This window comes from Arachis stenosperma, chromosome 7 (genome assembly GCF_014773155.1).
Source record: "Arachis stenosperma cultivar V10309 chromosome 7, arast.V10309.gnm1.PFL2, whole genome shotgun sequence".
Classification (NCBI taxonomy): Eukaryota; Viridiplantae; Streptophyta; class Magnoliopsida; order Fabales; family Fabaceae; genus Arachis; species Arachis stenosperma.
In genome coordinates, this window is record NC_080383.1 from 13,747,501 (window position 1) to 13,772,163 (window position 24,663).

Genomic DNA, 24,663 nt, shown 5'->3' on the forward strand with positions numbered 1-24,663 from the left:
TGTGGTTACGTGTGTGTGTGTGCTCTGACTTATCCGTGTTTGGAAGGTTGTGGTTACTTGTGTTGAATCCAGGTTTTAAACTGTTTATGTAAGTGATTTTTGTGGATGTAGTTTCAGATGGCTATGAAGCCATGAGGGAGTTAAGGTAGAAGAACCTGAAGTTCTGGCGTGCTCTCCTATTGAGAGAACACTAAGAACCTTTTCCTTTGTTTCTTTAATGTATTAATAATGCTATTTTAATATTCTCTCAAGCAGATGACATTGCTGGAAATAAAGCAGCTTTGGTCTTTACTCAGAAATCATTCAGATCTGATACATCATTTTCTAATTTGCGACAGGTAGAAGAGTGAAAGAGAAAAGGATTGGAGTCATTTGTACAAAATGCTTCAGCACCAAATTGTGCAATCCCCTGCTAGGCTAGGCCTCACAAACCCGAATTCACCCTCCATTCCGAATCCTACTCCGCCAAAGCTCCTTCCCTCACAGAGCCATCATCACCAGCCCCACCTAGACCGCCACGCAGCTGGCCCTTCTGCAGCTCTGCTCTCTCTTCTCCCACCTCTCCCTCGAGCACAAGCACTTCTTCAACAAATGGCTTCCTTAACTTCTAAGCTCTTTGAAGTTTCACCCAACAGGTCGCTTTGGGTCACTGCATTCCGAGGATCCATCCCCACCTTCCTTTCTACCCAAGGCCAAGCTCATTCATCTACCCCACATGATTCTTCTCCTTCCACAACCAAAGAAGTTATTTCACAATTCACTATTCTTCAAACTCAGATCTTTGAAGCTGTCGCTGAACTCCAAGAGATTCTTGATCTGTAAGATGCTAAGCAGAAGATTGATCGGGAAATTCGCTCAAAAGATTCAGCACTTCTTGCATTTGCCAACAAACTCAAAGATGCTGAGCGGTGTCTCGACATTCTTGTTGATGATTGCTCTGATTATCGCCGCAGCACCAAGAGGTTGAAATCAGGAGATGACAGTGAAGATGATTCTTTGACATCCTCAACTGTCTCATCCCAGCTGAAGCTATCAGATATATTATCATATGCTCACCGGATAAGTTATACAACCTTTGCGCCACCAGAATTTGGAGCTGGGCAAGCTCCTTTGCGTGGTGCACTGCCACCTGCGCCACAAGAGGAGCAAATGAGAGCTTCACAGTTATATAACTTTGCTGACCTTGATGTTGGATTGCCTAAAGTTGTTGAAACGAAAGAGAAAACAATTGAGGCTATTATTGAGCCTCCACCTCCACAGCAAGTGGATACCAATTTGTCTGCAATTCAAGGGTTGCTTCCACCAAATTTTACAGTTCTGCCTGGTTGGAAGCCTGGAATGCCTGTGCAATTGCCTATTGATCTTCCACTTCCCCCACCTGGGTGGAAACCTGGGGATCCTATGCCATTGCCACCCATGGACTCACTTCCTGCACCAAGGTTTGAGCAGCAACAAGTACCCCATCACATCCCTCAGCCTAAGCAACCTGAAGTCATTCAAGTGCAGCATGTTAATTTGGATCTTGATAGTAGTGATAGTAGCGATTACAGCAGTGATGAAGCCAGCTCCGATGATGAAGATTGAGAAAATGATGAAGCTCATTAGCTCAAACTGACTATTGTACAGGTAAAAACTTTTGTTATGTATTTGTAGGGTTAACACCATATATTTGTCCTTGAATTATAGTCTTTACCAAAATAAGACCTAAAACTTGCACCCCAGTATATTTTAGTCTTGTGTTGTTCTTTAAAATGTGTCTTTATAATATTGACATAATATAGAATAACATTTTAGCCAACTAGGCTTCAAAGTTTTGCCATATTTCCTCCAACTCCCTTCCCGGCTTCCATTTCTACCCTTCCTCTGCAATCAGGAGTAAGACCATCCCCAACTAGTTCGCATGTTTGTCATGGTTTCACTATTTGCCACCGTTGCAGAACAAGCATTAATTTAACCAGCACCTATTTTGAAGAGGTGGCAATTGCTACAGCAGCCCCATCTTCTGTTTAAACATTTCTAGCATTTGAAAGTGTTATTCCCATTTCATTCCTTTTTGGTCTTCGAAGTCACTTTCTTTTTTTCTTCCTCTCCGCAACTTGAGATCCCCACTGATGTGACCCCTAATGATCAGAATCCTCTTACTAGTCCTTGTTAGTTGCTTTTTCAAGGCCCAACTTGTGGGTTTTTTTATAAACACTTTTTTTGCGTACTTTTGTGGATGCTAATCCTTTTCTAAAGATTTAACAACTTTTTGAATACATTTTTATAGATATTTCTGTTTAAGTTGTTATCTTAACTGTTGCAAAGCTTTATGAAAAGCTTACTGAGAGTGGTTACCTTTTGAGAGTTTTAACTCAGAATTTGTTTTTAAGTATAGGATTTTTTCATTGCTATACTCAAATGACTGTCTTTTTTTTGGAAGTCGGCTTTTTAGAACTTTTATTTTGGAACTTTTTTCCATTCTGGGGCCCGGACATTGTCCAACTTATACGTCGTGAAACACGGTCTTTTATGATCGATGTGTATAACCTCTTTAGGCCGACTTGTGCCTCGTCGCTTTATCTTGCCGACCATTTAGGTCGGACAACTGATTTTCGTATTTTTTCGAGCTTAAGTCGGCACATGTCGTAGAATAAACAATGGAATTTAAGAATACTTTATTAATGAAGAATAATTTACAAAATTCTTTTGCTACTAAGGGTGGTAAATTTTCTTCCCCCTAGCACTCGCATTGATGCCTCGTTAAAACCCCTTTAAGAAAATCCTTTTCGAAAAAAAACCATGAAGTCGAGAAAAACAGTACACCAGGGAGTGAGGTGCACCTCTAGCTATAATATCTCTTCATGTTGCATGTGTGCCATGTCCTAGGAAGCCTGGTCTCTTGCAGGTCGGACACCTTGTAGTAGCCTTTTTCGAAGACTTCAACTATCTTGAAAGGTCCTTTCCAATTGGCAGCGAGCTTCCCGTCTCCCGACTTATTTGTCCCGATGTCATTCCTTATCAGGACTAAGTCGTTTGTAGTGAAGCTTTTTCTAATGACCTTCTTATTATATCTTGCCGACATTCTTTGTTTTAGCGCAGCTTCCCTTATCCGCTCCTGTTCTCGAATTTCTGGGAGGAGCTCGAGCTCCTCTTTCTGAGCTTGTATGTTTCCTACCTTATCATAAAATCTCATCCTTGGGCTTTGTTCATTGACTTCAATGGAGATTATAACTTCTATCCTGTATGCAAGTCGGAATGGAGTTTACCCACTTGTCAAATGAGGAGTTGTTCGATAAGCCCACAGGACTTGTGGAAGTTCATCTACCCATGCTCCCTTTGCGTCTTGTAGTCTTTTTTTTAATCTGGCTAATATGACTTTATTAGTTGCATCTGCTTACCCATTAGCTTGGGAATGCTCCACCGACGTGAACTGATGTTTGATCTTCATACTCGCCACTAAGCTCCTGAAAGTTGAGTCGGTAAACTGAATACCAATTTCTGTGGTGATGGAATGTGGTACCCCAAATCGAGTAATAATATTCCTATACAAGAATTTTTGATTTTTTTAGGCTTTGATAGTAGCTAGTGGTTCAGCTTCAATCCACTTGGTGAAGTAATCCACTCCCACGACGAGGTACTTGATTTGTCATGGGGCTTGGGAGAAAAGCCTAAGTATGTCCAGCCCCCATTTTGCAAAAGGCCATGGGGAGGTTACACTGATGAGTTCTTCGGGGGTAGCGATGTGGAAGTTAGCGTTCATCTGACACGGTGGGCATTTTTTTGACAAAGTTGGTTGCATCTTTTTGTAAGATCGGCCAAAAGAACCCGACTCAGATTACTTTCCTAGCTAGTGATCGGGCTCCGAGATGATTCCCGTATATGCCATTGTGTATCTCTTCCAAGAATTCTTCAGTTCTACAAGTTGGAACACACTTTAGCAAGGGTGTTTATATCCCTCTTCTATAGAGGACATTGTGTAGCAAAGTATAGTTTTGTGCTTCCCTTTGAATTCTTTTCGCCTCATTTTATTCCTCGAGGAGGATGTCGAATTTCATATATTTGATGAGGGTAGTCATCCATCCGAGGTTCATATCGGAGATGGGTAATATGTCTGACTTATTGTCCGATTTGCTGACTGATGGCTCTTGGAGAGTCTCTTGAATCAAACTTCTATTATTTCTCCCTGGCTTTGTACTTGTCAGTTTGGAAAAGGCGTCAGCTCGACTATTAAGCTCTCTAGTTATATGTCGGAACTAAGTGTCATGAAATTGTCCGAGTTGTTCAACTATTTTTTCTAACTACCTTTTCATATTGGGGTCCATCGCTTGATATTCACCATTGATTTGAGAAGTTACTAGATGAGAATCACTAAAGACTACGACCTTTGTTGCTCCAACTTCTTTAGCAAGTTTTAAGCCTGCAATCATACCTTCGTACTCGACCTGGTTGTTAGAAGCGAAAAATTCAAATTTTAAGGAGAGCTCTATTTGAGTCCCTTTTTCGTTGACTAAGATGATGCATGTGCCACTTTCGACGTTATTGGAGGACCCGTCTACATATAAGCTCCAAGTTTTTGGGACTCCATCCTTGTCTTCAGTGTATTCTTCTAGAAAGTTGGTGAGATATTGGGTCTTAATGGTTATTCGAGTTTCATACTTCATGTCAAACTCGGACAACTTTATGGCCCATTATACCATCCAGCCTGCTATGTCTATTTTCTGGAGTATTTGCTTCATAGGTTGGTTAGTTCAGACTTTTATGGTGTGTGCGTGAAAGTAAGGTCGGAGTCTTCTAGAAACCAGAATTAAAGCATATGCAAACTTTTCAATCTTTTGGTACCTTAATTCTGGTCCTTGTAAGGCTTTGCTGGCAAAGTAGATGGGGTGTTGTCCATCTTCATCCTCCCATATCAGCGCTGAAGCTACCGCTTTGTCAGTAACAGCTAAGTATAAGACAAGTTCCTCCCCTATCTTCGGCCGAGTAAGAATGGGCGGTTGACTTAAACAGTTTTTGAACTCTTGAAAAGCTTCTTCACATTCTGGAGTCCATTTGAATTAGCATTCTTTTTTTAGTAGTGAAAAAAGGGGCAAGGATCTTAAAGCTGACCCTGCCAAAAATCTGGATAGCGCTGTAAGTCGGTCATTCAACTGTTGGACTTCTTTTAAGCAGGTTGGACTCCTCATATCTAAGATAGCTCTGCACTTGTCGGATAGAAGATTTGCATCTTCTATTATCATATTAAATACTTGTGAGAGATCGGATAGAAGATTTGCATCTTCCTTGGTTTTCACCAGCATGTTATCTACATATACATCCATTAATTTTCTAAGGTGAGGTGCAAATATTTTGTTCATCAATCTCTGATATGTAGCTCCTGCATTTTTTAAACCAAATGGCATAACCACGTAGCAGTTATTCGCTCTTGGAGTGATAAACAATGTCTTCTCCTTATTCGACTTGAACATTGGGATTTGATTATATCCCGAGTATGCATCCATAAAAGATAAGTATTGGTACCCTGAAGATGAATCTACTAAAGCATCAATATTGGGTAGAGAGTATGGATCCTTTGGGCAAGTTTTATTGAGGTCAGTGTAGCCGATGCACATTCTCCACTTCCCATTTTGCTTTTTTACCAGCACAACATTAACCATGATGGGTATTTTACTTCCCTTATGAACCCGGCTTCTAGCAATGTTTGAACTTATTCTTCAACCACTTGAGCTTGTTTAGGCTCGAGTTTATGCCTTTTTTGCTTGACAGGTTGTGATCTGGGGTACACAACGAGCTTATGGGCTATGAGTTCGGGATCAATTCCAGGCATATCAGACGCTTTCCATGCGAAGAGGTCAGAATTTTCGCATAGGAGCTTAATGAGATCTTCCTTCAAATCTGTCCCTAGGTTTGCTGTTCTGTTAGTGGTTTTTCCGACCTCATTCCCGATCTGCACTTCTTCCGTCTTTCTTTCAGGTTGTGGTCTTAGGTCATCTCTGCCACGAATTCCACCGGGTTCAATTGAATTGACTTCTTTACCTTTACCACGCATATTTAAGCTTTTATTGTAGCATTTTCTTGCTAATTTTTTATCCCCTTTTACAGTAGCAATCCCTTCCTGCGTTGGAAATTTTATGCAGAGGTGAAGGGTGGAGACAATAGCCCCTAGTCGGTTCAGGGTTGTCCGACCTATTAAGGCGTTGTAGGTTGAAGCTACATCAACAACAATGTAGTTGATGCTCAGGGTTTTGGATCTCATCCCTTTAGCGAAGGTAGTGTCTAGGGAAATGAGGCCCAATGGCCTGATAGGCATATCCCCTAGCCCAAAGAGGGTGTCAGGGTATGTGATGAGCGGATAATTTGTATACTTTTTGGCATTGTTTTTAGTATATTTTTAGTATGATCTAGTTAGTTTTTAGTATATTTTTATTAGTTTTTAGTTAAAATTCACTTTTCTGGACTTTACTATGAGTTTGTGTGTTTTTCTGTGATTTCAGGTATTTTCTGGCTGAAATTGAGGGATCTGAGCAAAAATCTGATCCAGAGACTCAAAAGGACTGCAGATGCTGTTGGATTCTGACCTCCCTGCACTCGAAGTGGATTTTCTGGAGCTACAGAAGCCCAATTGGCGCGCTCTCAACGGCGTTGGAAAGTAGACATCCTGGGCTTTCTAGCAATATATAATAGTCCATACTTTGCCCAAGATTTGATGGCCCAAACCGGCGTTCAAAGTCACCTCAAGAAATTCCAGCGTTAAACGCCGGAACTGGCACCTAATTGGGAGTTAAACGCCCAAACTGGCACTAAAGCTGGCGTTTAACTCCAAGGAGAGTCTCTACACGAAATTTCTTCATTGCTCAGCCCAAGCACACACCAAGTGGGCCCGGAAGTGGATTTTTATGTCATTTACTCATCTCTGTAAACCTTAGGCTACTAGTTTTCTATAAGTAGGACCTTTTGCTATTGTATTAGAGACTTTTCAATCTGGAGATCTTTTGATCATGTTTTGAGGATTGAACCCTCTTTGGGAGGCTGGCCATTCGGCCATGCCTAGACCTTGTTCTTATGTATTTTCAACGGTGGAGTTTTTACACACCATAGATTAAGGTGTGGAGCTCTGCTGTACCTCGAGTATTAATGCAATTACTATTGTTCTTCTATTCAATTCCGCTTGTTCTTTGTCCAAGATATCACTTGTTCTTCAACCTGATGAAGGTGATGATTGACGCCCATCACCATTCTCACCCATGAACAAGGTGACTGACAACCATTCTTGTTCTACAAGCATCCGAGGCTTAGTGAATATCTCTTGGATTCCTGATTGCACGATGCATGGTTGATCGCCTGACAACCGAGTGCTCGCCTGACAAACGAGCCAACCATTCCGTGAGATCAGAGTCTTCGTGGTAAAGGCAGGACTTGATGGCAGCATTCAAGAGAATCCGGAAGGTCTAACCTTGTCTGTGGTATTCTGAGTAGGATTCAATGATTGAATGACTGTGACGTGCTTCAAACCTGTAACCTACTGGGCGTTAGTGACAGACGCAAAAGAGTGATTCTATTCCAGTAGGGGAGGGAACCAAACCGGTGATTGGCAGCACTGTGACAGAGTGCGTGCATTAGCTTTCACTGCGCGGATGGGAGGTAGCTGCTGACAACAGTGAAACCCTATACGAGCTTGCCATGGAAAGGAGTAAGAAAGGACTGGATGAAGACAGTAGGAAAGCAGAGAGACGGAAGGGAAGGCATCTTCATACACTTGTCTGAAGCTCTTACACCAATGATATACATAAGTATCACTATCTTTATATTCTATTATTTTCATTCATCATCATCATATACATTTGAGTTTGCCTGACTAAGATTTACAAGATGACCATAGCTTGCTTCAATGCTAACAATCTCCGTGGGATCGACCCTTACTCACGTAAGGTATTACTTGGACGACCCAGTGCACTTGCTGGTTAGTTGTGCGAAGTTGTGTAATGCCATGGTATTGAGCTACCACGTTTTTGGAGCCATTACCGGGGATTATGAGAGTTGTGAAAAAGTATTGTTCACAATTTCGCGCACCAAGTTTTTGGCGCCGTTGCCGGGGATTGTTCGAGTTTTGAGCAAGCTTTTTGTCCGGTAACATCAGTGCCAAAATCCGGCAACAGCACCAAGTTTTTGGCGCCGTTGCCGGGGATTGTTCAAGTTTTGAGCAAGCTTTTGGTAACAATGCCTGGGATTGTTCTAGTTTGGACAACTGACGGTTCATCTTGTTGCTTAGATTAGGTATTTATTTTTTTTCGAAATTCTTGAAGATGAATTCTAGAGTTTCATGATGATTTGTTGAAATCTGGCTGGCTGAGAAGCCATGTCTAATCTGATTGGACCGAGATTTCAACTTATCACCACAAGAGCTTGTTGATTTTCATCAACCTTGCTTTTGGAGCAGTGATCTGCTAAGGCTTGGCTGACCTTTGGTCATGTCTAGTGTTTTGGACCGAAGCTTTCCTTGAAAGCTTGGCTGGCTGTGAAGCCATGTCTAATTCCTGGACCGAAGTCTTAGACTAGCATTGCACTGATTCCTGGAATTCTCATTAAGAATTTTGATACCTTTTCCCACTTAATTTTCGAAAAACACAAAAAATTTGCAAATTCATAAAAACCAAAAAATATTTGATGTTTCTTGCTTGAGTCTAGTGTCTCATCTTAAGTTTGGTGTCAAATGCATGTTTTTGTTACATTTTTCGAATCCATGCATATAATTCTTGTTTTGATCTTTAAATTCTATTGACTTGAGTGTTCATGTGTCTCATATAGTGTCAGTAGCACACAAACTGCTAAGTTTGGTGTCTTGCATGCATTGTTAATTGATTCCTGTTGCATTTTGATTATTAAAAATCCAAAAATATTTTTAATTTGTGTCTTTTCAAGTCAATGATACAAAGAATTGAAGATTCAGAACATACTGCAGAGGAATTACACAGAAAAAGCTGAGCATTCAAAAATGCCCAGTGAAGAAGGCAGACTGGCGTTTAAACGCCAGCCAGGGTACCTGGTTGGGCGTTTAACGCCCAAAGAGGTAGCATTTTGGGCGTTAAACGCCAGAATGGATACCATTCTGGGCGTTTAACGCCAGGATGGTGCTAGGGGGAAGATTTTGTTTTCAAATCAATTTTTTTTCAAGTTTTCAAAGTTTTTCAAAATCAAATCTTTTTCAAATCATATCTTCTCAATCAAATGTTTTCAAAATCAATTTCTTACCTTTTTCAAAGATACTTACTAACAATTAAGGATTTGATTGAACATTTTTTGCCTTTTCTGTTGAGGAAGGTTTTATGTTTGAATCATATCTTTTCTTGTTAGGCAAGTCATTAATTTTTAAAATCATATCTTTTCAAATTGTTTTCAAAACATATCTTTTAAAATTGTTTTCAAATCATATCTTCTCAATCACATATTTTTAAAACCAATCATATCTTCTTAACCACATCTTTTTCAAAATAGTTTTCAATCAAATCTTTTTAAACTTCTAATTTCAAAATCTTTTTCAAAAATTACTTGATTTCTTTTTCACTTTGAATTTTCGAAAATTATCAATCAAATTTCCAAAATGTTTTCAAAATCTTTTAATTGAATTTTCGAAAATTTCCTTCCCTCCTTCCCACATCCTTCTATTTATGGAGTACCACTCCTTCTAAATGCACAATTCGAACCTTATCCAATTAAAGTTCGAATTCTTCTTCTCCTTCTTCTTTCTATTTCTCTTTTCCTCTGACACTTCAAGGAATCTCTATACTGTGACATAGAGGATTCCACATTTTCTTGTTCTCTTCTCTTTCTTATGAGCAGGAGCAGAGACAAAGGCATTCTTGTTGAAGCTGACCCTGAACCTGAAAGGACCTTGAAGCGAAAACTAAGAGAAGCCAAGGCACAACTCTCTTTAGAGGACCTGACCGAATTCTTCAAAGAAGAACCCATGGCAGCCGAAAACAACAACAATGCCAACAATGCAAGGAAGGTGCTGGGTGACTTTACTGCACCTACTCCTGATTTTTAGGGGAGAAGCATCTCTATCCCTGCCATTGGAGCAAACAACTTTGAGCTAAAGCCTCAATTAGTTTCTCTAATGCAACAGAATTGCAAGTTCCATGGACTTCCAATGGAAGATCCTCATCAGTTTTTAGCTGAGTTCTTGCAAATCTGTGACACAGTCAAGACTAATGGGGTTGACCCTGAGGTCTATAGACTGATGCTATTCCCTTTTGCTGTAAGAGACAGAGCTAGGACATGGTTGGACTCACAACCTAAAGAAAGCCTGGACTCTTGGGAAAAGCTAGTCAATGCCTTCTTGGCAAAGTTCTTTCCACCACAAAGATGGAGTAAGCTTAGAGTGGAAGTCCAAACCTTCAGACAGAAGGATGGAGAATCCCTCTATGAAGCTTGGAAAAGATACAAACAATTAATCAGAAGATGTCCTTCTAACATGCTTTCTGAATGGAGCATCATAGGTATTTTCTATGATGGTCTCTCTGAACTATCTAAGATGTCCTTGGATAGCTCTGCTGGAGGATCTCTTCATCTGAAGAAGACGCCTACAGAGGCTCAAGAGCTGATTGAAATGGTTGCAAATAACCAATTCATGTACACTTCTGAAAGGAATCCTGTGAACAATGGGACTAGTCAGAAGAAAGGAGTTCTTGAGATTGACACTCTGAATGCCATACTGGCTCAGAACAAGATATTGACTCAACAAGTCAATTTGATTTCTCAAAGTCTGTCTGGAATGCAAAATGCACCAAACAGTACTAAGGAAGCTTCATCTGAGGAAGAAGCCTATGATCCTGAGAATCCTTCAATGGAAGAGGTGAATTACCTAGGAGAACCCTATGGAAACACCTACAATTCTTCATGGAGAAATCACCCCAATTTCTCATGGAAGAATCAAGAGAGACCTCAACAAGGTTTCAATAACAATAATGGTGGAAGAAATAGGTTTATCAATGGCAAGCCTTTTCCATCATCTTCTCAGCAACAGACAGAGAGTTCTAAGCAGAATACTTCTGACTTAGCAACAATGGTCTCTGATCTAATAAAGACCACTCAAAGTTTCATGAATGAAACAAGGTCCTCCATCAGAAATTTGGAAGGACAAGTGGGACAGCTGAGCAAGAAAATTACTGAACTCCCTCCTAGTACTCTCCCAAGTAATACAGAAGAAAATCCAAAAGGAGAGTGCAAAGCCATAGACATGGCCGAACATGGAGAGGAAAGAGAGGAGGAGGACGCCACTGAGGAAGACCTCAGTGGGCGTGTACCAATCTCCTCTGAGCTCCTCAATGAGGAACAATGGGAATCTGAGGCTCAAAATGAGACCATAGAGATTCCATTGGAATTACTTCTGCCATTCATGAGCTCTGATGAGTATTCGTCCTCTGAAGAGGATGAGTATGTCACTGAAGAGCAAGTTGCTAAATACCTTGGAGCAATCATGAAACTGAATGACAAGTTATTTGGAAATGAGACTTGGGAGGATGAACCACCTTTGCTCACCAAAGAACTGGATGACTTGTCTAGGCAGAAACTGCCTCAAAAGAGGCAGGATCCTGGGAAGTTTTCTATACCTTGTACCATAGGCACCATGACCTTCAAGAAGGCCTTGTGTGACTTAGGGTCAAGTGTAAACCTCATGCCCCTCTCTGTAATGGAGAAATTAGGGATCTTTGAGGTGCAAGCTGCAAGAATCTCATTAGAGATGGCAGACAATTCAAGAAAACAAGCTCATGGACTTGTAGAGAATGTTTTGGTGAAAATTGAAGACCATTACATCCCTACTGACTTCATAGTCCTAGAGACTGGGAAGTGCATGGATGAATCCATCATCCTTGGCAGACCCTTCCTAGCCACAGCAAAGGCTGTGATTGATGTTGATAGAGGAGAGTTGATCATTCAAGTGAATAAAGAATCCTTGGTGTTTAAGGCCCAAGGACATCCCTCTATCATCATGGAGAGGAAGCATGAAGAGCTTCTCTCAAAACAGAGCCAAGCAGAGCCCCCACAGTCAAACTCTAAGTTTGGGGTTGGGAGGCCACAACCAAACTCTAAGTTTGGTGTTGAACCCCCACATTCAAACTCTAAGTTTGGTGTTGGGAGGTTCCAACACGGTTCTGAGCAGTTCTGAGGCTCCATGAGAGTCCTCTGTCAAGCTAATGACATTAAAGAAGCGCTTGTTGGGAGGCAACCCAATGTTTTATAGTTAACTATTTTCTTTTGTTATTTTATTTTTTTTAGGTTGATGATCATAAGAAGTCACAAAAACAATGAAAAAAGTAAAAAAACAGAATGAAAAACAGGAAGAAAAATAGCACACCCTGGAGGAGAGGAAGCTGGCGTTCAAACGCCAGTAATGCTAGCTGTTGGGCGTTTAACGCCCAGTCTGGCACCATTCTGGGCGTTTAACGCCAGAAAGGGGGCACCAGACTGGCGTTAAACGCCAGTAAAGGGCAACAACCTGGCGTTAAACGCCAGGAATGGGCACCAGCCCGGCGTTTAACGCCAGAAATAGCTCAAAACGTGATTTTAAGCAACATTTAGTGCAGGGATGACTTTTCCTTGACACCACAGGATCTGTGGACCCCACAGGACCCCACCATCACACTCTCTCTTCTTCCCCCATTCACCTATCACCTCAATACCTCTTCCCCAAAAACCCTTCACCTATCAAATCCCATCTTTCTCTTCACCACTCACATCCATCCCTCATAAAACCCCACCAACCTCACCCTTCAAATTCAAACCACTTTCCCTCCCAAGCCCACCCTCAATGGCCGAACCATTACCCCTCTCTCTTCTTCAACCCTTCATTTTCACACCACCTAAACACCCTTTTACCCTTCTTGGCCGAACACACCACCTTCCCCTCTTCCTCATTTCTTCTTCTTCTACTCTCTTCTTTCTTCTTTTGCTCGAGGACGAGCAAACATTTTAAGTTTGGTGTGGTAAAAGCGTTGCTTTTTCATAACCATTTATGGCATCCAAGGCCGGAGAAACCTCTAAAAAGAGGAAAGGGAAGGCAAAAGCTTCCACCTCCGAGTCATGGGAGATGGATAGATTCCTCTCAAGGGTGCATCAAGTCCACTTTTATGAAGTTGTGGCCTTGAAGAAGGTGATCCCCGAGGTCCCCTTTTCACTCAAAAAGGGTGAATATCCGGAGATCCGCCATGAGATCCGAAGAAGAGGTTGGGAAGTACTCACCAACCCCATTCAACAAGTCGGAATCTTGATGGTTCAAGAGTTCTATGCCAATGCATGGATCACCAAGAACCATGACCAAAGTATGAACCCGGATCCAAAGAATTATCTCACTATGGTTCGGGGGAAATACTTGGATTTTAGTCCGGAAAGTGTGAGGGTGGCGTTCGACTTGCCTATGATGCAAGGAGATGAACATCCTTACACTAGAAGGGTCAACTTTGATCAAAGGTTGGACCAAGTCCTCACAACCATATGTGAAGAGGGCGCACAATGGAGGCAAGATTCAAGAGGAAAGCCGGTTCAATTGAGAAGGCATGACCTCAAGCCCGTGGCTAGAGGATGGTTAGAGTTCATACAACGCTCAATCATTCCCACTAGCAACCGGTCCGAAGTTACTCTAGACCGGGCCATCATGATCCATAGCATCATGATTGGAGAAGAAGTGGAAGTTCATGAGGTTATAGCTCAAGAACTCTACAAAGTGGCGGACAAGACCTCCACTTTGGCAAGGTTAGCCTTCCCTCATCTCATCTGTCACCTCTGTTATTCAGTTGGAGTTGACATAGAGGGAGATACCCCCATTGATGAGGACAAGCCCATCACCAAGAAAAGGATGGAGTACACAAGAGACCCCTCTCACCATGAGATCCCTGAGATTCCTCAAGAGATGCACTTTCCTCCACAAAACTATTGGGAGCAAGTAAACACCTCCCTAGGAGAATTGAGTTCCAACATGGGACAACTAAGGGTGGAGCATCAAGAACACTCCATTCTCCTCCATGAAATTAGAGAAGATCAAAGAATCATGAGGGAGGAGCAACAAAGACAAGGAAGAGACATTGAGGAGCTCAAGCACTCCATAGGATCTTCAAGAGCAAGAAAGAGCCGCCATCACTAAGGTGGACCCGTTCCTTGATTTCCTTGTTCTTTATTCTTCTGTTTTTCGATTTTTATGCTTATGGTTATCCATGTCTGTGTCTTGTGATCATTAGTGTCTTAGTGTCTATGCCTTAAAGTTATGAATGTCCTATGAATCCATCACCTCTCTTAAATAAAAAAAACGTGCTTAATTGAAAAGGAAAGAATTGCATGAATTCTGAATTTTACAATAGTTTAATTAGTTTGATGTGGTGGCAACACTTTTGTTCTCTGAATGTATGCTTGAACAGTGCATATGTCTTTTGAATTTGTGGTTCATGAATGTTGGCTCTTGAAAGAATGATGAAAAAGGAGACATGTTACTGAGGATCTGAAAAATCATAAAAATGATTCTTGAAGCAAGAAAAAGCAGTGAATACAAAAAAAAAAAAGAAAGAAGCAAACGAAAAAAAAAATAGAAAAAAAAAATAGAAAAAAGAAAGAAAAAAGAAAGAATAAGAGTTGTGATCCAAGGCAAATAAGAGTGTGCTTAAGAACCCTGGACACCTCTAATTGGGGACTTTAGCAAAGCTGAGTCACAATCTGAAAAGGTTCACCCAATTATGTGTCTGTGGCATGTATGTATCCGGTGGTAATACTGGAAGACAGAGTGCTTTGGGCCACGGCCAAGACTCAATAAGTAGCTGTGTTCAAGAATCATCATACTTAACTAGGAGAATCACTAACACTATCTGGATTCTGAGTTCCTAAAGAAGCCAATCATTCTGAATTTCAAAGGATAGAGTGAGATGCCAAAACTATTCAGAGACAAAAAGTTAAAAGCCCCGCTCATCTAATTAATACTGATCTTCATAGATGTTTTTGGAGTTCATTGCATATTCTCTTCTTTTTATCTTATTTGATCTTCAGTTGCTTGGGGACAAGCAACAATTTAAGTTTGGTGTTGTGATGAGCGGATAATTTGTATACTTTTTGGCATTGTTTTTAGTATATTTTTAGTATGATCTAGTTAGTTTTAGTATATTTTTATTAGTTTTAGTTAAAATTCACTTTTCTGGACTTTACTATGAGTTTGTGTGTTTTTCTGTGATTTTAGGTATTTTCTGGCTGAAATTGAGGGATCTGAGCAAAAATCTGATCCAGAGACTCAAAAGGACTGCAGATGCTGTTGGATTCTGACCTCCCTGCACTCGAAGTGGATTTTCTGCAGCTACAGAAGCCCAATTGGCGCGCTCTCAACGGCGTTGGAAAGTAGACATCCTGGGCTTTCCAGCAATATATAATAGTCCATACTTTGCCCAAGATTTGATGGCCCAAATCGGCGTTCAAAGTCACCTCAAGAAATTCCAGCGTTAAACGCCGGAACTGGCACCTAATTGGGAGTTAAACGCCCAAACTGGCACTAAAGCTGGCGTTTAACTCCAAGGAGAGTCTCTACACGAAATTTCTTCATTGCTCAGCCCAAGCACACACCAAGTGGGCCCGGAAGTGGATTTTTATGTCATTTACTCATCTCTGTAAACCTTAGGCTACTAGTTTTCTATAAGTAGGACCTTTTGCTATTGTATTAGAGACTTTTCAATCTGGAGATCTTTTGATCATGTTTTGAGGATTGAACCCTCTTTGGGAGGCTGGCCATTCGGCCATGCCTAGACCTTGTTCTTATGTATTTTCAACGGTGGAGTTTCTACACACCATAGATTAAGGTGTGGAGCTCTGCTGTACCTCGAGTATTAATGCAATTACTATTGTTCTTCTATTCAATTCCGCTTGTTCTTTGTCCAAGATATCACTTGTTCTTCAACCTGATGAAGGTGATGATTGACGCCCATCACCATTCTCACCCATGAACAAGGTGACTGACAACCATTCTTGTTCTACAAGCATCCGAGGCTTAGTGAATATCTCTTGGATTCCTGATTGCACGATGCATGGTTGATCGCCTGACAACCGAGTGCTCGCCTGACAAACGAGCCAACCATTCCGTGAGATCAGAGTCTTCGTGGTAAAGGCAGGACTTGATGGCAGCATTCAAGAGAATCCGGAAGGTCTAACCTTGTCTGTGGTATTTTGAGTAGGATTCAATGATTGAATGACTGTGACGTGCTTCAAACCTGTAACCTACTGGGCGTTAGTGACAGACGCAAAAGAGTGATTCTATTCCGGTAGGGGAGGGAACCAAACCGGTGATTGGCAGCACTGTGACAGAGTGCGTGCATTAGCTTTCACTGCGCGGATGGGAGGTAGCTGCTGACAACAGTGAAACCCTATACGAGCTTGCCATGGAAAGGAGTAAGAAAGGACTGGATGAAGACAGTAGGAAAGCAGAGAGACGGAAGGGAAGGCATCTTCATACACTTGTCTGAAGCTCTTACACCAATGATATACATAAGTATCACTATCTTTATATTCTATTATTTTCATTCATCATCATCATATACATTTGAGTTTGCCTGACTAAGATTTACAAGATGACCATAGCTTGCTTCAATGCTAACAATCTCCGTGGGATCGACCCTTACTCACGTAAGGTATTACTTGGACGACCCAGTGCACTTGCTGGTTAGTTGTGCGAAGTTGTGTAATGCCATGGTATTGAGCTACCACGTTTTTGGAGCCATTACCGGGGATTATGAGAGTTGTGAAAAAGTATTGTTCACAATTTCGCGCACCAGTATGCCTTTAGTTCTGTTTCTTCCAATCCTAGTTTTTTGAAAGCAGGTTTGAATAGAATGTCAGCTGAGCTTTCTTGATATACCAAGGACCTATGAAGATTTGCATTAGCAAGTATCATGGTAATTACCACGGGGTCATCATGTCCGGGTAATAGAAATGGTAGGATCGGAAAATCAGGAATTTCTTTCTTCACTTGGTAGACTTCTTTTAGGTGTCTCTTTCGGAACGACTTAGTTAGTCTGCCTTCGGCAAATTCACCTACTATCATGTGCATATGTCTTTTTGGAGTTTGGGTGGGCCGATCTCTTTGGCCAGTGTCTTCGTCGTCCCTTTTCCTCTTTTTCTGACTGTCTGACCTTTCTATGAGATATTTATCCAACCGACCTTCTCTGGACAATTTTTCTATCACATTTTTTAGGTCCTAATAGTCAATGGTAGAATGTTCGGTACTCACAATATTTAGTACGACTTCTACTCCTCTTATTTTTAATTGGACGAGGAGGGAGAAGTTTTTCGGTATGGCAAATTTTTCTATAAACATCCACAAAAAAAACTCGCAGTGGGGTGTAATTGTGGTACCTCCTCGATTTCTCCGGGTTGTATTCTTCCTCTTCTTGGGATCTTTCTCCTTTTCTCGAGCTTGATAAGGATGTGTTTGTCTGAAATTAGGTTCTCATAGCCTGGCATTTTCCTCCATATTGATGTGCTTTTTGGCTCGCTCTTGTACTTCATTTAAAAAGGTCGGATGCCGCTTTGAGATAGAATGGTAGAAAGGCCCTTCTCGGAGACCATTGACTAACCCCATTTTACTGCTTCTTTGGGTAAGTTTTGGATCTCCAGGCATACCTTGTTGAATCTCTCTATGTAATCTCTGCGGGATTCTCCAGTCTCTTGTTTGACTCCTAGCAGACTAGGTGCATGTTTAACCTTGTCCTCTTGAATTGAAAATCCGGTGAGAAATTTCCTTGCAAGGTCGTTAAAGCTAGTGACTGACCTAGGTGGCAAGCTACCGAACCACTTCATGGCCGACTTGGTAAGGGTTGTTGGGAAGGCCTTGTAACGGGTCGCATTTGAGGCGTCAGCCAAATACATCCGACTCTTGAAATTACTCAAATGGTGCCTCGGATTGGTCGTTCGATCATAAATGCTCATATCGGGGCTTTTAAAGTTTCTAAGAACCTTTGTCCGCAAGATGTCTTCGATGAAAGAGTCTTTTCCTCCAAGTGGGGTGTCTTCCCCAACTGCGCGTCGGTTCCTACTTCGAAGGTCGGATTCCAGTTTTAAGAACTTTTCTTCCAATTCTCTTTGTCGTTTAATTTCTTTCCTCATATTTTTCTCTGCCTCTCTTTGTCGCTCTATCTCTTGATTGAGTTGTTCGAGTCGGCTGTGGCGTCCGTGCAGTAGTCCCATAAGTTCCGTAGAATAGGATTGATCTTCATCCTCTGGGTGGTGAATCTCAGAATGAATTCTTCTACGAGGAGGGTTTTCTGAGGTGCCTTCACCATGTGGTTCTTTTGTTCTCTAAGGGGGTATCACGATGGCTTGGTCATCGTTGCCTACATTTTGGTGCTCTAGTTCTGATTCGGACATTATATGTCCGTCTTCAAAGTGATCGTCTGCCATGGGGTGTTAACTTCCAGGTCTCCGGCAACGACGCCAATATTTCGTGGGTTACCTGAAACTGGGTTGAATTCAGACTCCGAGTGAGGCTGTGCTCGACTAATCTCGCGCCGAGGTACCGCCGTCCGAGTTCCTCGTGAGGAGGTGGGGTGTTAGTGTATTTGGATCTTAAGTATACCTGAGGGGTGTCAATGTATTTATAGGTGATGAACCAATAACTACCGTTGGAGTGGCTCCACTATTGGTGGTGGATAACCATCCCCTTTAAGTAGAGGTTGTTGAGATCTCTCATCTAGAAGTAGGTGTGAGATAATAGGCGTTAGTTATAACTCTTTTAGAGGGGAAGTAATCATTTTGTAGCATTCAGTCCGACCTCTGAAAAAGTTGATTATCCAATAGCTGTCTTCTGGGCTTTCTCTGATTTGAACCTGGCTTATATTTTAGGCCAAGATATGAATGCATGTATTTTGCAAAATTTAGAATAATTATGTAGTTTGGAGTAGCAATCTTGTTAAAAAAATTATAGTAACCTATGTTTGCTAAACTAAATTAAAGGTAATTTTTAATAAACACAAACAACAATAATTTGTGTTTAATAAATTATTTTTAAATTTAAAATAATCATAATAGATATAAATAACAAAAATTAATTGTGAATTAAAATTTGATATTAATAATTTAATTAAGAATAAATATAAATATTAATTAATATATAATTTATATTATTATCTTTTTAAATTTCAAAAAACACAAACCAATTTTAAAAAATATCTCTTTAGATATTTTAAAAAAGTATCGCTAATTTTTTAAAAAAGAAGTATAGGAAGTCAATGGAGTACCTATACAATATGTATAATGGGGGTATAGAGATATTTGATTCAGTAAGATATCGGATATTTATTATCCTTGATATCCGGATGGTTATTCTGGATAATATAGATGTATTGTGTTTGAGAAATTAATAGTATTTTATTTTAGAACTTCATTTTTTAACTCATATTAAGTCAAATAAATAGCTCATTGTACACATTATACAAAAACTCTTTGACTCTCTAACGAAATTCTTTTTTAAAATTACAAATACAAATGTATAGTTCTTTTATTTCCAACATACAAAGTAATATATCTGTGTTTTATAAAATTACCAACCCCTCTTCAACAAATTTTACCGAGCTTAATATATATGCTTCATAAACAAAGGTAACAATTATTCATATGTATCGTTATGAGATAATATTAATACTATATACGATTATATTTATAAAATTTAATTATTTAATATAAGTTTGTAAGTTGATAGTACATTACTTCTTTTTTTGATTTCATTCCTTCCAAGTTCCAACCACTCACCGTGGAGGAGCACCGCCGTGCGTGGCCACCACGCTCCGCTCTCATTCTTACAACTCAAGGCAGACGCTCCTTTCTCACGCACTACAAGTACCAATAATTTTTCTTTTCATAATGAATTTAATTAATCAGAAAGTACTTTAAAATCGTTAATTAAAAGTGTAAAAGTAATAGTTTATATTTTATAATATATTTATTATTTGAAAGATATAAGAAATTCTTTATTATAAAAAATTATTATTTGTGTTATTAGTAATAAGTGTCAAAGATTTTGTTAAACAGTGTCGAAAAATATTGGTTAAAATAATAAAATTAAAAGTTTATTTTTCATCAATATATTCAATTCATAAAAAATTATATTTAATTTACTTTTTATTAAAACTTTCTTTAGGTGAAAAAAAAAACACTTGTATATTTATTAAGGCTTGTTTTTTGGGTGACTTTCTATTTTTAAGTAATTTTTTAAAAATATTTTAAAAAATAAAAATAATTTTATGTTTGAATATTTTATATAAAAATAATTTTTTTTATTTAACAATTATATTTTAGTACAAAAATATAAAAATATTAATTTATTTATTATGTTAAAAATATTTTTTTTAAATAAAAAATCTCTTAAAAAATATAAATTATATCTTTTAAAATTATTTTTATTTTTATTATTAAAAGTTTACTAAACACAATAAAAAAATAATTTTTTTAATTAATTAATAACTCCCAATCTTAGGTGCTTAAATAAATAGAGTCTATATACTATTATGGATAGTGATCTGCTTTTATTAGTTGGCATTATTATTTACCCTTTGAAAGATGAATACTTGATTTTACGTAGTTTGGTTTATTGCAGAAAGTGTCATTGTCGGCAGATAGATAACAAAAATATAAGTCAAGTCTTTAAAACAATAAATACAAAACCTTACTAATTTTCTGTTTGGGTAGTACTCCTTTGGTTGGTTGTAAACCTTTTTTTTTAATTTTCTTTCGAATTGATATTTTAAAATAATCTTCTATTTCTTATTTTAAAATGACATGAATTGTCTTTTTCATCAATAACATTTTTTATTTATTTGTTATAATTAATAGTCGTTAATTATATATATATATATATATATATATATATATATATATTAAAACATTTTTTTATTCATCATGAAATTATAACCGTGAACACAATTCATTTAATTAATTTTTTATGATTATTATATTACGTGTATACTAAAATCAGTCACAAAAATTAGTCATCAGTATAAGATATATGTTAAAATATAATTATACATTAAAAATAAATTAAATCACACATGTATATATTTATAATCAAATATATTAATAACTAATTTTAGTAACTAATTTTAGAGTACGAAGGATATTTTTAATTTTTTTAATATATATTTTTCATATAATTATTTTAAAACCAATTAACCATTCAGAGTACTTGTTTAAAATATCAGTATATATTATAAGAACGTGGAGTCCTAATTTATTTTGAAAATAATAAAAAATAAAAAATTTAAAACTTTTATATTTAAAAATTAAAAAGATAATTAGGAGAATAAATTAAGATTCTTAATCACTTTTCATATTATAAAATTCTGACATCGGAAACTATTACTGTTTTAAAAACACAAAATCTAAATAAAAGTGTATAAATTCAAGATTAAACTGATGAGCCTTTTTAATCAGAAAACGCAGCTATGTTACCTCTAATAATAGCTAATTTACACATGTTAATTATGTATTCAACGTACTATTAATAAAGATTTTGTTTTTATTTGTTATTTTCTTTATTTTTTTAAAGAAGAAAAAGTCACATGTATGCAAGATGAGTATTTTAATAATAAGAAGTAGGTTCTTGGAATGGGATTGTTCCTCGAATAATGCGAGTATGTGGATGTGTCCCTATTCAATGGCTTCATTAGTGTGCCACTATGCTCAGCCACTGCACATCCATCTCCCAATTCTCTTCTTTTTTTTTCTTCTCTCCAATTATTGCTTCTTCTCTCTCATTTTTATATTTTATATTACTCATCAACTCTCCATGCAACTTGCTCTACCACATCAAGCTTCTTTGACCAATCTAATTAGTTTATGCATCTACCTTAGTCTTTAATGAAGAATCAATATATATATATATATATATATATATATATATATATATATTTGGATCATTGATGAATTTTGTATAAATAATTAAAATTAATGTAATTTTCATGTGAATAATATTACATCGATAACAACTAGAAAAAAAAAATAATATAGATACATACATATTTACTCTTCTTACTACACTTGTATATACCACATTTCTTTTTTCTTAGATTATTTTTGCAGTTTTTGATGCAGAATTTTTATTAACGAATACATATGTACTGTACATACATTAATATATATAGAGCATACTAATTAATGATGAAAAGAGGTCAAACACTCACATGGATTTTGTTAAAAAAATTGCTGGAGGGACAATAAAAAGTTAATTTAGAATAGTTTAAAGTTTTTTTTATATTCTTTAATTACTGTTAAAATAATTGAATAATTTTAAAGGTAATAAATGTGTACTTATAAATATTATATATACAAAATTATAAATATTATATTAAATAAGTTTAATTATTCTGTTGATCTCTATAATTTTATTAAATTTGTAATTAGATTTTTGTATTTTTTTTCTTTCAATTGGGTGCTTACATTATTTTTATTTTATAATTAGGTGTCCTTTCTAGTGTAAAAAATATTAGAATTAATTAAATATTTTTTATAAATTAAAAAGATTTATAATTAAAAATCTAACTAGCTCTTTGACCACATGTGTTTTAAAAAAAATATCTTTTTAATATTTTTTACATAAAAATGACTTAATTACAAAAGTAAAAACAATATAGAAATTTAATTAAAAATTTAGTAAAACAATAAAAATTAATAGAGTAATTAAACCTATTAAATAAGATAATTTTCAATTATTATTTCCTTAATATTAAGGTTTTGTTAATAAGTAGTATTTTAACGTTTTTGTTTCTAACAACTTTTAATTGGTTAAGAGATTTTATGTGTTATGATTAAAAAATTTCGTGTTAAAATTAAAAAATTTTTTATGTTAAAGTTAAAAAGTTTTGATATTATTTTTTTGATAAATTTTATAGAATTTAAAATTATTGTTTCTCTTTTCTTTATCATCTTTTTTTTCCTTCTTCATCTTCTATTCTTGTTTTATCCTCTTAATAAAAAATTAGTATGACGGTTAAAAAAATTCAATGTCAAAATTAAAAAATATCGTGTCACGATTAAAAGATTTTAGTGTTATTTTTTAATAAAATTTGAACAATTTAAAATTCTCCCTCTCTCTCCTCTTCTTCGATCTTTGTTACTATTGTCATTTTATTTATCTTTTCCTTGTTCTTTTACCTTCTTATAATTATTCTTATTTCATCCTAAATCAAAATAAAAAATATGAAAAAATCAAATAATTTTTTTTGCATTAACACCATGAGAAAGAGGAGGAGGAGAAGACAAAATAAAAATACAACAATAACAATAGCAATAAAAGAACGACGATAAAGAGAAAACGCGCGAAAAAAAAGAATAAAAAGAAGAAATATGTGATTCACGTATACATCGTATGAATAATTTTTTATGAGTTTAAGCCAATTTAATTGGATTTAGTTAATAAAAACATTTGGATTCTAACATAATCGTTTCTAAAATAGTTAAATTTATGATTTTTTTTTTAAATTTCGTTAAAATATAGGTAAATTTATGAATATTTGCATCATCAATTGATTGCAATTATTACAAGTATTGCTCTACATTTAGTCCGATTATTTGAGTTCTTACGTTAAGTATGGCTCACCCAACAATAGTAATTTCTTATTATTATGACCTGGCTAAGAACGAAATTTTATATAGGGAATTATTATTTTTCTTTTTTTTTGGGGTTCAGGGAATTAAACTGCTACCAACACGCACTAACTAAAATAATTAAACAACTAACTAAACTGATAGCGCCACAATCATTATAATGAGCACGAGTCTAATTAATCTAATACACTAAGTAATTTAAGAGTAATTAATTATCATAAGCTTCTTAGCTATTGTCAAGTACTTCTGTACGAGTAATTATTCTCACGTGTTATCTACATGCTAATATTCTAGATTTCTGTTCTTAATTAAGAGAGATGCAAGATTAGTTAACTACTAATTAATTTTATATTGAAAAGAGTATTCTTTATTTTATTTATTTTTTGACCATGATTTTTTTAACATTTTCTCATTGTTTTGTACTCATCAGTAGATCAGAGTGCATGCATTAACTTCTTGGGAGAACAAAATAAAGTGAACAAAAAATTATTTGTCCTTTAAATTTTTAATATTCCCTTATTTGAATAGTGCTTGTTGTTAACAGCATGGAACAAATAATGGTGTTGCCAAGATCAAACACAAAACCCCAACATAACATCATTAAATATTCTTTAGTGCCAAATAGATTGTCACGCTCATTTTGTTTTCACCTGTTCATTTTATTCTTCCAAAGTGTAAAAGATTTAAATTTAAATACATAAACTAACCCATCTGAATATTATATTAAACATTTTTTAATATTTTGTTTAATTTTATATATAATGATTTTGATGATTATATTGTACATAAAAAAGTTCTATACTACTATTTAGTTAAATTTTTGTGTTTATATTATTATATATTTTGAAATAATATATATATATATATATCATTAAATCAAATATTTAATTTTAACCAGTATAATACATTAACATATAATTGAATATTTGTATAAAATTAAAGCACATATAAAATTTATAAGAATTTTAGGAGATTAACCTTTTGTTATATTTATCTTAAATTTAAACCACTATGAACTAATTCTTTATTTGTTACTAAAAATACCGCCTCTAGCATTTTTAAAAGTTAAAT

General features: G+C 36.7%; 1 protein-coding gene, 1 non-coding gene and 1 pseudogene across 2 annotated transcripts in view; 2 read left to right on the top strand and 1 right to left on the bottom strand.

Moving 5' to 3' along the window:
- The window catches only part of LOC130939430 (NAC domain-containing protein 83-like), a 69,736-nt gene that overhangs the window by 4,939 nt on the left and 40,134 nt on the right, over positions 1 to 24,663 (top strand). The gene's annotated exons all lie outside the window — the stretch shown is intronic.
- LOC130941634 (mediator of RNA polymerase II transcription subunit 4-like) lies at positions 382 to 1,584 on the top strand (annotated as a pseudogene).
- Positions 10,349 to 10,456, bottom strand: LOC130942512 (small nucleolar RNA R71). The gene has a single exon (XR_009071079.1). It is a non-coding gene; the product is annotated as a small nucleolar RNA R71 (small nucleolar RNA).